The following is an 11,082-nucleotide window of genomic DNA, read 5'->3' as shown; positions in this document are numbered from 1 at the left end:
ACCCATGCCTGGAAAATAAAATTCAAGATCGGATCACTTTGAAGTCTCCCACTTCACACTACGTGGTGAAGGATGTCCGTAGAGCACCACAGTCAACCCTCCTGGATGCGAACGTACCAAGTCCTTGCAGCCGTTGCTATAGTAGGACGAAAATAGTTTGCGATGTCATATTTACAACAGGGATTGATGGCGGCGTTCTCTTCTTGGTTTGTGTGCGTGCGGTGAACTGCCTGGTTTGAAAGCGGTCCTACCTCCCTTCAGATAGATCGTTTTACCTAAAGATACCACGTCTTCATTACTTTTAAATATTTAAAACATAAATGGAAATACACCATAATTTTCAAAATACTTTGCCCAAACAAAATTCAATTTCACATTTGTATTGCCCAATGAGATGCAACCATTTGACATTTGAATGAATAAACACCCTCTGGATCATTATTTACTTTATTCACGTTTACCATTTTCGGTCTGCCTAGCACATCATCTTCAGATCTGAGCTGAGAAAGGAAAAAAAAAGTATATACCTCCACACCTACAAATCCTTAATCTGTCCCATCCTCTGTTATACCAGTCCCACCTGGATATCCCCCCCCCCCCTCAAATTCTATAAGTCCCTCCAGATCCTCGAGAGCCATGCACTCCGCCTCGCCTTCCGTATACACCTCCCGTCCCCCACGCGGATCCTCTACGACATCATTCCTTTCCCCCATCTGTTCCTATTCCTTGAAAATATCCGCATACTCTACACCTCCCGCCGCCTTGATCCCCCTCACCACCTGGTTGCTCCTCTCCTTTCCCGTCCCCGCCCCCTGCCACACCTTCACTGTTGTGTCCCCCCTACTCTCCATCTCTACACCCTTCATCTCCTTTCTTGAAGGTGGCTTCTGTCAACTGCCCCTCCCGGATGACCCCCTCTCTCCCTCCATTTATCCCTCCTATCAACTCTGATCCTCACCCCCCAATCCTTTCGTCCTTTCCCCAGGCTCCCTCTCCCCCCCTTCTATCCTGTTTCCTCCCCGCCTAACCTCTCTCTGCCTCCCTTCTCCCCCCCACCCCCGAGTCCTTTTGAATTCCCCTCCTCTGCCTTTCCCCTTCCCTGTCGTGTCTGTTAAGCATCCCTCCCCCCTTCTTATGGGTCCTTGTCCTCCATCGGCTCCTTGCCCCCCTCCCCCCACTTCGTTTTTTCCTCTCCTTCCCCCCCTTTTCTTTCCCATCATCTGTCCAGGTTCTCCCCGTCTGCCCTCGGCTGTGGTATGTCACATTTGTGCCAACTTTTTAGTGCAGTGTTCAAGTGAATGTTCAGTGTTGTTCGTCTTTCCAAATGTTGCGAACAGAAATCATGCTGTCACTGAGTGTGAATTTTATATCTGTTGCGAACAGAAACCAGACTGTCACCGTGTTTTTTAATTGTCTGTCTATTATTTTACCTGTCTGCTTCATATGTATCTTATTAAAATCATCAACCCTTTGTTTTATGTTCTAAACTCCACGATTTTCCGCCATTTTACCATTTAAGTCACCGATTTTATTGCCTGCTTTTATTATTTATTATTTTCATCTTTTTAAAACAAACTCTGTAGGCTGAAAAGCGGCGTACTAAGCTACTGCCAGCTCCCTTCGGGGGAAATCGAAATTCAATAAAGAAAAAAAAAAACCGCTGCGCTGTATTTTGCCTGTTTACATATCTCTGTACTTGAATATGCATGTCTGTAGCAGTTTTTTTGAAGCTTCATTGTACCATAGAAACATCAAGAACCCACACATACCCAGCGCTGCAAGAACCAGTTTGTAAACAATCTATCTACAACACTCCAAAGCGGCCATTCGGCCATATCGAGGGGTGAGTAATATTTTGTCCAGTGAGCTTGTTGTTGTTGTCGTCGTCATCTGTCCGAAGACTATTCTGATCTAGCTCTCCGCGGAAATCTATCTGTGCAATGCTCTTCATGTCTGAATGATTATTGTAATCCACATACTGCGCTGAGACTGCAGGGCGTTAACTTTCTCGTAGTCGCGGACCGTTGTTTACTTCTGTTTGCGTGTCTAGTGCCACTCAGCCACTTGTGCTCGTGGTACGTGCGTGAGGAAGACCTAAATTCTTCTGGTTGCGACACGCTGATAGCGTGCAATAGTTAGCCCAGGAGCCACGTAAAATTATTCTAAACATGGACAGCAGGCCCTACGGGGAATGCGGCACCGGGACCTTTTGCCTGCGGCCGTGCGACATTTGACAGCAAACTAGCAGCCACTATCCTAAGCGGTCGCGAAGGCTATGGGAGTTGTCAGTTATTATCCCAGCAGTGACACCATCACCTCATCCGGTACCGGTGCTTCCTGTGGCGTACAGAAGCGGACACTGCAGCACGAGGGAGAACAGAAAAGCGACAAACGAGCAGCACTCGCCGCGGAGCAGTACGAAAACCAAACAAGGGAAGAAGCCAGCTTGTCGCAACAGCGCGTAGATAAAGCTTTGCCATCAGGGAGCCCCTCAGCTGTAGACCCATCCCTGACTCTGCACTTCCTAAGCTCTTCTAGTGGTGCACCAAATTGTGATACAAACAATGCTCTTCCCTCCGATCGGTCAGCTTATACAGTGAATGAAAATAACCGGTATCGATACAATGATATTTGTCCTTTCTGTATGTAAGTAGAAGGACGTTCAGGAACGTTGGTAGGCTGCATCCGATGCCATTTGGAAAGCTCGTGTACACAACGAATTTGCAGTGCAGGCAAGACCAAGACATAACAGTCTGCAGTTCCTTCTCTAAATCCTCGCACAAACTAAAAAATGGCTGACATCGAAATAAGTGTCCAAGGAATAGAAAAGCAACTGAAATCACTCAACAGAGGAAAGTCCACTGGATACCAATTTGATTCTACACAGAGTACGCGAAAGAACTTGCCACCCTTCTAACAGCCGTGTACCGCAAGTCTCTAGAGGAACGGAGGGTTCTAAATGATCGGAAAAGAGCACAGGTAGTGCGACTTTTCAAGAAGGGTCGTCGAGCAGATGCGTAAAACCATAGGCTCTCTTATCATGTCATTTCTGGAAACCCAGAATCTACTCTGTAGGAATCAACATGGATTCCGGAAACAGCGATCGTGTGAGACCCAACTCGCTTTATTTGTTCATGAGACCCAGAAAATATCAGATACAGGTTCCCAGGTAGATGCCATTTTCCTTGACTTCCGGAAGGCGTTCGATACAGTTCCGCACTGTCGCCTGATAAACAAAGTAAGAGCCTACGGAATATCAGACCAGCTGTATGGCTGGATTGAAGAGTTTTTAGCATACAGAACACAGCATGTTGTTCTCAATGGATAGACGTCTACAGATTTTAAAGTAACCTCTGGCGTGCCACAGGGGAGTGTTATATGACCATTGCTTTTCACAATATTCATAAATGACCAAGTAGATAGTGTCGGAAGTTCCATGCAGCTTTTCGCGGATGATGCTGTAGTATACAGAGAAGTTGCAGCATAAGAAAATTGTAGCGAAATGCAGGAAGATCTGCGGGGGGTAGGCACTTGGTGCAGGGAGTAGCAACTGACCCTTAACATAGACAAATGTAACGTATTGCGAATACATAGAAAGAAGGAACCTTTATTGTATGATTATATGATAGCGGACCAAACAATGGTAGCACTTACTTCTGTAAAATATCTGGGAGTATGCGTACGGAACGATTTGAAGTGGAATGATCATATAAAATTAATTGTTGGTAAGGCGGGTGCGAGGTTGAGATTCATTGGGAGAGTCCTTAGAAAATCCATCAACAAAGGAGGTGGCTTACAAAACACTCGTTCGACCTATACTTGAGTATTGCTCATCAGTGTGGGATCGTACCAGCTCGGGTTGACAGAGGAGATAGAGAAGATCCAAAGAAGAGCGGCGCGTTTCGTCACAGGGTTATTTGGTAAGCGTGATAGCGTTACGGAGATGTTTAGCAAACTCAAGTGGCAGACTCTGCAAGAGAGGCGTTCTGCATCGCGGTGTAGCTTACTGTCCAGGTTTCGAGAGGGTGCGTTTCCGGATGAGGTATCGAATATATTATTTCCCTCTACTTATACCTCCCGAGGAGATCACCATTGAGTGGCTTGTGGAGTATAAACGTAGATGTAGATATCTTATCAATAGGATGCAACAGAATCAAAATTGAACTTAACTTTCCCACAGCAGCTAACTTACTAGTAGAGTCCCCGGTTGGTTGATTGATTTGGGGGAGCGGACCAAACAACGGCGTCATCGGACCCGTCGGGTTTGGAAAGGATGGGGAAGGAAGTCGGCCGCGCCCTTTCAAAGAAACCATCCCAGCATTTGCCTGAAACGATTTAGTGAAATCATGGAAAACCTCAATGAGAATGGCCGGACGTGGGTTTGAACCGTCGTTCTCCAGAATGCGAGTCCAGTGTGCGAACCACTGCGCTACCTCGCTCGTTAGTCCCCGGTATTTTCGGGTCATCATCTGGGGGCCTACATACCACGTCGCGTCATTACGCGCCAGGGTGTAATCAGAAGAGTTGATACCAGATTAAAAGAGGGAGAACTCCTGCATGCGATAGTTCCACCCTATATAGTCTTTCGTGTCAGGCCCACGTCGAGAAAGGTGATGGTGAGTGTTCATCGGAGGTGAGGGTATCATCTGGGGTGCCCAAGGGTAGTGTGGTAGGTCCGCTGTTGTTTTCTATCTACATAAATGATATTTTGGATAGGGTGGATAGGAATGTGCGGCTGTTTGCTGATGATGCTGTGGTGTAAGGGAGGATGTCGTCGTTGAGTGACTGTAGGAGGATACAAGATGACTTGGACAGGATTTGTGATTGGTGTAAAGAATGGCAGCTAACTCTGAATATAGATAAATGTAAATTAATGCAGATGAACAGGAAAAAGAATCCCGTAATGTTTGAATACTCCATTAGTAGTGTAGGGCTTGACACAGTCACGTCGATTAAATATTTGGGTGTAACAGTGCAGAGCGATGTGAAGTGGGATAAGCATGTAATGGCAGTTGTGGGGAAGGCGGATAGTCGTCTTCGGTTCATTGGTAGAATTTTGGGAAGATGTGGTTCATCTGTAAAGGAGACCGCTTATAGAACACTAATACGGCCTATTCTTGAGTACTGCTCGAGCGTTTGGGGTCCCTATCAGGTCGGATTGAGGGAGGACATAGAAGCAATTCCAAGGCGGGCTGCTAGATTTGTTACTGGTAGGTTTGATCATCACGCGAGTTTTACGGAAATGCTTCAGGAACTCGGGTGGGAGTGTCTAGAGGAAATGAGGCGTTCTTTTCGTGAATCGCTACTGAGGAAATTTAGAGAACCAGCATTTGAGGTTGAATGCAGTACAATTAACTGCTGCCAACTTACATTTCGCGGAAGGACCACAAAGATAAGAAAGATTAGGGCTCGTACAGAGGCATATGTTGTTGGTTGTGGTCTTCAGTCCTGAGACTGGTTTGATGCAGCTCTCCATGCTACTCTATCCTGTGCAAGCTCCTTCATCTCCCGGTACCTACTGCAACCTACATCCTTCTGAATCTGCTTAGCGTATTGATCTCTTGGTCTCCCTCTACGATTTTTACCCTCCACGCTGCCCTCCAATGCTAAATTTGTGATCCCTTGATGCCTCAAAACATGTCCTACCAACCGATCCCTTCTTCTAATCAAGTTGTGCCACAAACTTCTCTTCTCCCCAATCCTATTCAATACCTCCTCATTAGTTACGTGATCTACCCACCTTATCTTCAGCATTCTTCTGTAGCACCACATTTCGAAAGCTTCTATTCTCTTCTTGTCCAAACTGGTTATCGTCCATGTTTCACTTCCATACATGGCTACACTCCATACAAATACTTTCAGAAACGACTTCCTGACACTTAAATCTATACTAGATGTTAACAAATTTCTCTTCTTGAGAAACGCTTTCCTTGCCATTGCCAGTCTACATTTTATATCCTCTCTACTTCGACCATCATCAGTTATTTTACTCCCTAAATAGCAAAACTCCTTTACTACTTTAAGTGTCTCATTTCCTAATCTAATCCCCTCAGCATCACCCGATTTAATTTGACTACATTCCATTATCCTCGTTTTGCTTTTGTTGATGTTCATCTTATATCCTCCTTTCAAGACACTGTCCATTCCGTTCAATTGCTCATCCAAGTCCTTTGCTGTCTCTGACAGAATTACAATGTCATCGGCGAACCTCGAAGTTTTTACTTCTTCTCCATGAATTTTAATACCTACTCCGAATTTTTCTTTTGTTTCCTTTACTGCTTGCTCAACATACAGATTGAATAACATCGGGGAGAGGCTACAACCCTGTCTCACTCCTTTCCCAACCACTGCTTCCCTTTCATGCCCCTCGACTCTTATAACTGCCATCTGGTTTCTGTACAAATTGTAAATAGCCTTTCGCTCCCTGTATTTTACCCCTGCCACCTTCAGAATTTGAAAGAGGGTATTCCAGTTAACGTTGTCAAAAGCTTTCTCTAAGTCTACAAATGCTAGAAACGTAGGTTTGCCTTTTCTTAATCTTTCTTCTAAGATAAGTCGTAAGGTTAGTATTGCCTCACGTGTTCCAACATTTCTACGTAATCCAAACTGATCTTCCCCGAGGTCCGCTTCTACCAGTTTTTCCATTCGTCTGTAAAGAATTCGTGTTAGTATTTTGCAGCTGTGACTTATTAAACTGATAGTTCGGTAATTTTCACATCTGTCAACACCTGCTTTCTTTGGGATTGGAATAATTATATTCTTCTTGAAGTCTGTGGGTATTTCGCCTGTCTCATACATCTTGCTCACCAGATGGTAGAGTTTTGTCATGACTGGCTCTCCCAAGGCCATCAGTAGTTCTAATGGAATGTTGTCTACTCCCGGGGCCTTGTTTCGACTCAGGTCTTTCAGTGCTCTGTCAAACTCTTCACGCAGTATCTTATCTCCCATTTCATATTCATCTACCTTCTCTTCCATTTCCATAATATTGTCCTCAAGTACATCGCCCTTGTATAAACCCTCTATATACTCCTTCCACCTTTCTGCCTTCCCTTCTTTGCTTAGAACTGGGTTGCCATCTGAGCTCTTGATATTCATACAAGTGGTTCTCTTCTCTCCAAAGGTCTCTTTAATTTTCCTGTAGGCAGTATCTATCTTACCCCTAGTGAGAGGCATATAGGCAGTCATTTTTCGCTCGTTCTGTTTGGGAGTGGAACAGGGAGAGAAGATGCTAGTTTTGGTACGAGGTACCCTCCGCCACGCCCCGTATGGTGGATTGCGGAGTATGTATGTAGATGTAGATGATGTAGATGTAGAAGGGCGGATTACCACTACCGCGCCTTTGGCACGTGTGTGGTTCAGTTTGCCTAACAATTACTGCCAGATTTTGATTCAATTTATTAGATCCGTTGCCTGGTGGATGTACATGTACCTTCTGTACGACATTGTTTTAACTGTGTCAGATTTAACCACGTTAGCAGCCAGTGCTGCTCTGCCCTAAGATGCGCCACATGTGGAAATTACGTGCGAGGCGACTCCGCGGCGTGTGCACTGCAGTCACGCGCACGAGGTTATAAACCGGGAGTGTCCAGAGTACGTGCGCCAAAGTAAGTTGAGTCGCTATTAGGCAAGGCGTCACTTTCACACATAGGCCGTATGCCGAAGCAGTGCAGTCTCCTGCACCCCTCCACGATGAACCCGTCTTCCCATCTCTGCCGTCTCAGCCGCACAGATACGCAGTCACGAAACAGCGACACCGCGCCGCCCGCCCTTCGCCCACAACCCCGATGAACGCTACGACCTCCTCTGAACCCAAACACCCTGTCACTGGGACCGAACCGCGGCAACCCGAACCCAGCGCAACACCAAGTCTCCATATGGGAGTGCATAGTTTGACGGCGATATGCACTAATAATTCTCGGGCTTCCAGCCACGTAAAGTGGTGTGAAGTCCACGAGCTTTCGGCCGAGTACTCCTTGGCCATTGTCAAGTGGTGACTGTCTTCTGGTTGCTGCTGCCGTCCTTGTATGGCATCACTGTCTTCCGTGACGTCACTAGTACCCACTCCAGCACCATATATGGTAATGTTTGCGTTGTCTTGATGGGAGAAGAATACAGCCGACTTCATCAGCCGAATTAAATGCTTGCGTCTTGGAGAGAGGTATATTATGGTCAGCTCTGATGTAGTGTCATTGTTCACGCGTGTTCCCATTAAAGGATCTATAGATCTGCTCTCCCAGTTATTTGACGACAGTGTTGTGGATTTATTCAAGGATACTCTGACATCATATTTCTTGTATGATGGAGAATATTTCAACTAGACGGACGGCGCTGGGATGGGAAGCCCATTAGCTCCAGTTGTAGCCAATCTGTTCATGGAGTACTTTGAAAACATCGTCCTGGACACGGCTCCTGAAGAGCCTATTTGCTTTTATCGTTACGTGGACGACACGTTCGTTGTCTGGTCTCACGGACGTTAAAAGCTGGGCGAATTCTTGGACCCCATCAACAACACCCACGACAACATCAAGTTCACGATGGAGATAGAGACAGATGGTGCCTGCCGTTCCTTGATGTCCTCGTCCGCCGCGAAGTAAATGGGTGTCTCAGCCACTAGTTTACCGGAAACCCACCCACGCAGACCGATATATGCACGCTGACAGCTATCACCATCCGTCGCAGAAACGTTCTTTTCTGAGGACCTTACTGCATCGAGCCGAAACCATCTCAGATTCTGAAAACTTGCCGAAGGAACTGAGCCACTTACAGAAAGTATTCAAGGAAAACGGCTACAACAATCGCCAGATTTCGCAAGCCATCTTTCCGAAAATGGCAGCGGCGTTGCCGCAGTGGATACACCGGTTCCCGTGGGACCACCGAAGTTACGCGCTGTCGGGCGTGGTCGGCGCTTGGATGGGTGACCATCCAGGCCGCCTTGCGCTGTTGCCATTTTTCTGGGTGCACTCAGCTTCGTGATGCCAATTGAGGAGCTACTCGACCGAATAGTAGCGGCTTCGGTCACAGAAAACCATCGTAACGACCGGGAGAACGGTGTGCTGACCCCACGCCCCTCCTATCCGCATCCTCAACTTAGGATGACACGGCGGCCGGATGGTCCCAATGGGCCACTTGTGACCTGAAGACGGAGTGCTTTTTCTCTTTCCGAAAATACGGTAGCAGAAAGACTCCGAGGAGGACTCGAAGAAGTTTGCGTTCTTGCCGTTCTGTGGCGCAATAACAGGAAAGATAAGCTGGCTCCTAAAGAGGCATAAAATCGATTCGGTCCCCAGGGCTCCAGCAAAAATTCGACGACTCTTGCGGCCTGTGAAAGACAACGTAGGCCTCAGAACGTCAGGAATATATAAAATACCACGTGGGTGTGGACAGTTCTATATAGGACAGGCTGTGCGTACCATTGAAAGGCGCTGTGTAGAAGACGAGTGATGTTTTCGTCTACGGTATCCAGAGAAGTCAGCGGTAGCAGAGCATGCATTAGAAAACGGTCATCGTATTGCATTCGACAGGACATCTATTACCACACGGACAACAGCTTCTGGGATACCATAATAAAAGAAGCGATCGAAATAAAAATTTGTGACTACACGCTCAATATATGGTGCTGGAGCGGGTACCAGTGACGTCACGGAAGACAGTGCTGCTATATAAAGATGGCAGCAGCAACCAGTAGACAGTCACCACTTGACAATGGCCGAGGAGAACTCGGCCGAAAGCTCGTGGATTTCAAACCACTTGAAGTAGCTGGAAGCCCGAGAAACGTTTACTATTACCAAGTCTCCAAGTCGGTCAACAATTCCGAAGTAGGAAACAGGCAGACTGTCCGTTCCGGCATCACTCACATTGCAAGACAAACTTTTTAATCTTATCATGCAGGTCATTCACGAAATCCAGACGACACCACAAGGACCAGTCAATTCCTCAGCGATACGCCAGATGTTATTGGAAATTAATCAGGAGATTAGAATTCGACAAAGGAATACCAGGTCTACCATTTCAGCAGAGCGACCCTGCAAAGAGAATTACTTTTACACACATTCATTTTCTCGCTCCCAGGCTTCCACATTTTACGGAAAGACAGACACGACGGAAAAGGCGGAGCTGCGCTGTTTGTTCGATCCTCAGTTCCCACTTCTGCTAGATACGTCGTCCCCACGTACGTAATAGTCTTTCAGCCTGTTGAGGTGCGCACTCGCTACAAAACTTTAGACCTCTCCGAGAACCAAAATCGAAACTGATGAGTAGCATACGTTAGTTAATCAGTTTTATCCCCCCCCCCCTTTTTCCTGTCTTGTGGATACTTCAATGCGGACCATACGTCATGGGGATGCTAGATAAACGATCGGTATCGAGGAGCTAGTTTGGACATCGTAGGTGAATTCAGTTTATATTCTGAAGTACCGCTGCCCAGCTTTCATCCAGGCACCTGGAATACGGTCGTCTGCAATAGACATCACCCTGCGTTCTTCGAATATATCCCAAGAACTTAAGTGGGAGGTTTGTCCCTACCCGCTTGGGTATGATCATTTTGCTATTCGAATAACGATGATAAATGAGAGTGGTCGAGGTCCATACCTGTCGTCATCAAAATGGAACATGCGCAAAACAATCTGGGAGGCGTATAAAACATATATCAAGGTACACTTTCACGCATGTGTATTGCAAGGGCCCGCAGACGAACGTTACAAACTGTTCATTTCCCTGATAAATTGAGGCGGCCGTATTTTCCAAATGTCAAGTCAAACCGATCCGGAGGCCAAAAATCTTTCAGTTCCGTGGTGGAATCAGGACTGCTCGAGACAAGTTGCTAACCGAAAACTACCCTACAGAATCGATAAACGAGAACGCACCTGGGCGAATTTTCTCAAATACACACAGCTGGCCGCCGCTACCAAACTGTTTTTGAAGCAGCGAAAGAAACAATCTTGGGAGCAGTTTTGTGAGACACTCACCAGAGAAATTCCGTTGTCATCGGTTTCGTCCACCACATGCAAATTCCGAAACAGGTCCGCACTGAGTAAAGGCTTACATGGCTGGCTGGATGACTTGGCACAAATCGTCGCGCCCACA

The sequence above is a fragment of the Schistocerca nitens genome, chromosome 1 (assembly GCF_023898315.1).
Source record: "Schistocerca nitens isolate TAMUIC-IGC-003100 chromosome 1, iqSchNite1.1, whole genome shotgun sequence".
Classification (NCBI taxonomy): Eukaryota; Metazoa; Arthropoda; class Insecta; order Orthoptera; family Acrididae; genus Schistocerca; species Schistocerca nitens.
Note: the sequence above shows the minus strand (reverse complement) of the source record.